Consider the following 6,557-nt stretch of genomic DNA (forward strand, 5'->3'; position numbering starts at 1 on the left):
TGTGTGGCAGCTAATGGGTTCGAACCACTGACCATTAGCTTAGCAGCCAAGTGCTTAACCATTGCACCACTAGAGCTCCTTTTCAAGTGCTCTAGATTGAATTATGCCCCCCTCCTTGCCCGCCCAAGATAAGAGTTGGCATGGACTGGATGGCCCTGGGTTTGATAGCCTGTGGTTTTAATCTCCTCCCTCACTCCCTGCCATCGATCCATGCTGACTCATAGGGAACCTGTAGGACAGGGTAGAACTGTCCCTGTGGGTTTGTGAGACTGTATCTCTTTATGGGAGTAGAAAGCTTTATTTTTCTTCCCAGAGAAGCTGGTGGTTTTGAACCACTGACCTTGAGGGTAGACGCCCAACTCCAGGAACCACCTCTTTGGGGCATGTGCTTCCTCTGGGAAGTTAATGAGACTGAAGAGTATAGGGTGCAGGTAGAGTGATCTCTTAGGAGACATCGAAGGAGTAGATTTATCCAGGAAGGAAAGAAGGAGGGTTGGGGGAAACATCCAAAGTACTTGAGAGGCAGTCTCGCCATCCTCGCTTCTAAGGAGCGTTCGGGCTGTACTTCTTTCAAGACAGATTTGTTGTTCTTTTGGCAGTCCACAGCCATGTCAATATTCTTCATGAATCCATCTATTTCTCCTCGATCTTCCTTATTTGCATGGGCTTTTGCGTGCCCATGAGGTGATGGAAAATACGATGGCGAGGGCCGGGGGCGCCTCAGTCCTCCAGAGGACTACCATGGTCTGCCTGAGGTTCAAGAGGCCTGGGGCAGCAGCTTGGCCCAATGCAGTATGTTGTCTGAGTCTTTGACTGCTGTTCCCATTGTCATTGGTTTCGATCCAAGTGCCCTGCAATCCTTGACAACTTCAATCTTACTGGGCAAAGATTCTTGAACATCTACCACCTGTTGCTGAATCCGCTGCTGCAGATTCAATTCTGATTCCCAGCGACCCTCCGGAAAAGAGGAGAACTGACCTCACAGGTTTTCCACGGATGGCCATCTTTATGACCACAGACTACTACATCCCCCAGGGATTGGCACATGGGAACTGCTAACGTTTTGGTTAGCAACTGTGTTAGTCTGGGTTGACTAGAGAAACAAATTCATAGAAACACTCACATGTGTATGGGAAAGAGCTTTATATACAAGAGCAATTGGCTATTGAGAAAACATCCCAGCCCAGTCCAGATCAAGTCCATAAGTTCAATATTAGCCCATATGCCCGATACCCATCTATAAAGTTCTCTTCAGACTCACACAACACATGCAATGATGCATAGGTCCATGTGGCTTGTCACCAGGAATGTCTCACAGGGAGTAAGTGTGTCCCGCCTCCAGTGAGCTATTAATTTCCTTAGTGCCTCCAAATGAGGTCGTCAAGCTGCGACCTGGTTCACAGGCCACACTCCACCCCTTCCCTCTTAAATCTCAAGTTGACAACAGACGATGTAATGACCACAGCGAATGAGCACTTAAGTATTGCATCCCCAAGGATCCTCTTGAACATCCCCTCAAACTCACCGCCATCCGCAGGGTCGATTCAGACTCACGGTGGCCCTGTGGGACAGGGTAGAACTGCCTGTGGCTTTCTGAGACTGTCACTCTTCATGGAAGTAGAAAGCCTCCTCTTTCTCCCAAGGAGAGGCTGGTGGTTTCAAACCGCCCACCTCTTGGTTAGCAGCCCAACACAAGCCACCAGGAGCTCCCAAGGATCGGCCACCAGGAAACAGAATTTAGCAACGACAGGCTCTCTATGTCTTTCACAATACTGTATTTTATGTTCTGGTTCCCCTGGCGACCTCTCTCCTTCTCTCTAGCTGTGCTGCCCATCTTTCCTCTGCTTGTGTTTTGTTTTTGTTTTTCTGGTAGAAAGAGTAACCACAGATTTTCCCAGTCTCTGTCCCCAGACTGGAAACAGCTACCACTATCTAAAAAAATAATAATAATGACACAAAAACGATTATGATTAAGTACCAGTAACATAAAACTTACCATCGTCACCATGTTCAGGTGGGCAATTCAGTGGCGCTCATTCCTTGACCAGGTACCACTAGCATCGCGATTTCTTTCATCACCCAAGTCACTTGCTGCCATGGAGGAGTTGACTCGGATTAAGAGCGACCCTAGAAGAAGCTCAGCATCCACAAAGTCCTCCCTCCCCGCTGCCCTCTGGCCCCAGGCCCTGCCAAGCCTCATCTAGCTCATCTGCCGCCCTGGATGTTTCGTAGACATGGGATCACATCGTTCTTGTCCTTTGATTTATTTCACACAGCACCATGCTTTCAAGGTTGACCCGTGTGCCTTCTGCTTAGGAGCTGCTACTCACGGCGGCCCCATGCACAAGGGAATGCCACACTGCTTGGCCTGGCACAGCCTTCAGAATCACAGGTGTGGCAAGCCTGTGTTTGGCGGCTGCGAAGTCAGTGTGTGCCTTCCAACTGGGGGTGGGGGTGGAGGGGGGCTTCCTCCCCCCACGCCGCGGCGGCGGTCCGCACTCTGCTGGGATCTGCAGGGTTTTCACCCGGTGACTTTGGGGTCCTTCTTCCTCGCCTGTCTTGGGCTGAAAGTTCCCCAGAAGCCTGTCCACCGTGGGTAACCTTGTGGTGTTCGACTTCTTGGTGGTACAGGTTCTAGAACCCCAGCACTAAGCGAGCCATCACCGAATGACACGCTGACAGCTGGGCGGGTGGCTGAGCCCTCTCCCTGAGCTTGTGCCTCGGTGGTTCTCCTGGTGGCACGGCCCTCCTTTCCGTCTTCACCTCTCACACTCCTGTCCGAGGTTGCTCTCCCAGCACCAGGTACGTGTATCTTACTGCTGACCGATCCCGGATGGTTCTGATCCCCCAAACAAGTCCACCTCCCTACAATGAGTCAGCGCTGACTCGTACCGTCTCATGGTGCTGGGGAGAACTGCCCCTTGGGGGTTTCTGGGGCTGTGACTTTTGACAGAGGCAAAAAGCCCCCCTGTGCTCCCCAGGAGCAGCTGGTGGGTTCAAACTTCTGACCGTGTGGTTAACAGCCCAAGTCAGAACCCACCAGCCACCAGGGCTCCTAGTACAACTCTGATTGCCCCATCCCAAATGGGACCTACCATCTCTTCCTCAAAACGCATTTCTCTTCTGTGCCGAAAAGGATTATCGTAGGAGGCCTTGGGCAGAGTGGGAGAACATGGAAGGGGACTCAAAAAGACTGGTCTGGTAGAGACTGGTGGAACCCCCAAGAGTCTGGCCCTAAGTCACCCTCTAGTGTGGAAATGAACTCACCCCTGCCCCCGGCTTAACTTTCAGCCAACAAGAGGCCAGTCAAACAAACAAACAAACAAACAAACAAACAAGGCAAACTCATTGCCATCGAGTAGATGCTGACTCACAGTGACCCTATAGGGCAGAGTAGAACTGCCCTTGTGGGCTTCCAAGATGGGAACTCTTTGTGGGCAGAAAGTCCAGTCTTTCTCCCTCGGAGATGCTGGTGGTTCCGAACTGCTAACTTTTCAGATCGCAACCCAACTCGTAACCACTGTGCCATGGGCCAGTGAGATGGGCAGTAACACCTGGGGCACTGGGGGGGAGGCACTCCTTAAAACCGCAGCCCTATGAAATCAAAAGGGCAGCATGTGCCCAGGATGAAGTGCAGAAGGCAGGGCAGGGCAGGAAGAAAGAGGCGTGGCAACGGGGAGCCCAGGGAGGAAGCGGGCAGAGCTGTTACATACTTGGTGGCCGGGGATTGCAATCGAAGTCATGGATCAAAGGTAAGGTGACCAGATTTAAAGCGGGACACCACTGATGGCGGGCGGGGGGGGGGGGGGGCAATCTTGATTAAAATTTTGGTCTATATGGACCAAATAGACCATTCCCTAGCTTGTCGTGCATTTTTTCCAAAAATCAGGACTTTTTAAAAACGTCCCAAATCGGGAATGTCCCGCCAAAAGTGGGACGTCTGGTCACCTTAATCAAAGGGTGCATGAATTATTGAATGGTTAGCCAATCTGTTCTGTGTGCTTTCCCCCAGATCGCAATAAAAACCCAAAGCCAAACCCTGCCCTCCTGTGGTCTCTGAGCAGGGCCTTCTGTGGACTCTGGCTTTTCCCAAAGACGTCCCTGGAGGGAGGCAAGGGGAAGTAAGAGCCTGCATCTATCAGCAGAGGGGATGTCAGGTAGGAGAAGGCTCTCTGGGGCCCCAAGAACGTGCTTTCACTCCTCCCTTTCCTTATTTTAAAACTCAGAAAGTGGACTTAACGTGTTCTATTGATCAGGCTCTGAAATGGCAAGACTGAAGCTTGCCATTTCCTGACCTCTGGCCGGGCATTTTCTATAGCTGGGGTGCTTCCTCCTGCTCATTTGCCGTGCACAGTGCAGCTTTGCATGTACAATCCTCACAAACACACCGAGCCTGACTTCCCTTTGCCACCCTGGTCTACTGCTGGGTGGCTAAAGTGTCTCAGCTCGTGATGGCTAGCCAAAAGGCTGGAAGTTTGAACCCACCCAGAGGTGCCTCAGAAGACAGGACTGGCTATCTGTTTCCAAAAGCTCCCAGCCTCGGAAGCCCCGGGGAGCAGTTCTCCTCTGCACACGTGGGGTTGCCCGCTGGTGCCAGAGACTGGCCCCGGCACAGGCACAGAAGCCCAGCACAACAGGTGTGCATGGGCCCTTGTCATCTTAATTTGCATGGCAACAACATATGCCCTGAGGCCGTGGGAGTTCGCTTAAATCGTCTCTTGAAAAGGCAGGATAGTTGAGTGGATGAGTGGGTGGGTGGATGGATATGTGGATGGATGATGGAAAGATGGATGGGCGGATGAATGCATAGATGGATGGAGAGAGAGATAGAAAGGGAAAGAGAAGATCGATAGGTAGATGACAGACAGACAGACTCTGCAGCTTAACAAGATCTCCAGGAGATGCAGACCCATGCTAGATATACATACATGTATACCTATGGGAATTTGCACATCCACGTTTGAGGAGGACCGTGAAAAGAGCACTTGCATCTCTAGCTCCTCCCGTAGACCAGAAGTAACTTTAAATGGACTGCTGGGTTTCCTAGAAGAAGCCACGGTGGTCCAATGGTTAAACGTGGGCTGTTGGCACCCGCCCAGCGGGAGAAGACGTGGGGAAAGATCTATGCCCACGTCGACCAGCTGTTGGCATTGAGTCGATTCCAACTCATCGTGACACTGGGACAAAGCAGACACTGCTCACAGAGACTCCAAAGCTACCACCTTTCCTTGCAGCGCCGACGATCACATCTTTCTCCCTGGGAACGGAGGTGGGGCCATATTGCAGATCTTTTCGCCAGCAGCCAAGCCAAGGCTCCTTCCCCTAATGGCCCTAAAGCCTGGGACACTCCGTGGGCAGCTGCACGGTCACACAGGGTCTCTCTGAATTGGATTTGACCCAAAGGCACAAGACAGCAGTAAAGCATAGCTGCTGTCAGAGGAAGGGCCACAGTGGGTGGATTCACAGGACAAAAAAAGGTTTTTTCACCATTCTGGAGCCTGGAAGTCCAAATCAGGGTCTCGGGGGCATCCCCTCCTCCCTCCTAGGGAGTCCTGAGTGCTCATTGGTTCCCTGGCTTGCAGGTGGTCCTCTCATAATGTCTGTCTGCCCTACCTGTGTCTGAGCTACTTGGCTCTTCTGATAGCCCAGAAGTGATTGGATTTAGAACCCACCCTACTAAGGTCAGTGTGACTCACATAGCAAAGAAAACTACTTCAAAACAGGATCACACCCCACTAGGCCAGGTGTTAGGATTCCCACACATATTGTTGGGGAGCACGATTTAACCCCTGACATGGATCACGAGAGCCCCGTGAAACTACATACAGAGCACACACTTGCTTCTCATCTGTGGGCATCCCTCAAAAAAAAAAAAAAAAAAAATCCCAACCCAGCCTGCTGTGGCCCAGTCAGTTCCAACTCATAGTGACCCAGAGGACAGAAGAAATGTCTCCATACAGTTTACAGCTAAGTGTTGACCTACTGTGCTACCAGCATGTTCCATTATCTCCCAACTCCACCTTTCCATGAACGTTCGGAAGCCCCTTGATATCACGCCACGCCTAGACATGCAATGACCCTGGGCCCACACCCACTAGCCCACCAACAGGTTTGGCCTCTTTGATCTTTGTGTCTGCCCCTCTCAGCTAGTCCCTTCACGCTAGGAAGAAAAGCTCACTGGAGCCCTTGCCTGGGGGAGCGCAGGCTTTCCCTCCGTGTGGAGGCCTTCCCAAACACTTGGGAAACATCGCCAATAGCCTGTGGTGCATTCTGGGAAGTCTGCGCTTGTTCTGTTCCCAGAATCCCATGTGTCCCGACAAGCGGCACCGAAGTGGGATTTCCACAAGCGGCTTTGCTTATGAGCGATGGTGACCATGATAAATGCTGTCATTAGTGGGGATACATTTCCCCCTAAGGTCGCCATCCTTTCTTTACATAGATTGTTTGTTGTTGTTGTTGTTTTGACTCAGGGCAAGAAATCGTACAACGATGGATGAATGCACGAATGAGGCAACGTCTTTAGCGAGAGTTTATGTTTAGAAGTCAGCTGTGCACAC

The sequence above is a fragment of the Echinops telfairi genome, unplaced genomic scaffold (genome assembly GCF_000313985.2).
Source record: "Echinops telfairi isolate 266 unplaced genomic scaffold, ASM31398v2 ScPeMD7_25;HRSCAF=90, whole genome shotgun sequence".
Classification (NCBI taxonomy): domain Eukaryota; kingdom Metazoa; phylum Chordata; class Mammalia; order Afrosoricida; family Tenrecidae; genus Echinops; species Echinops telfairi.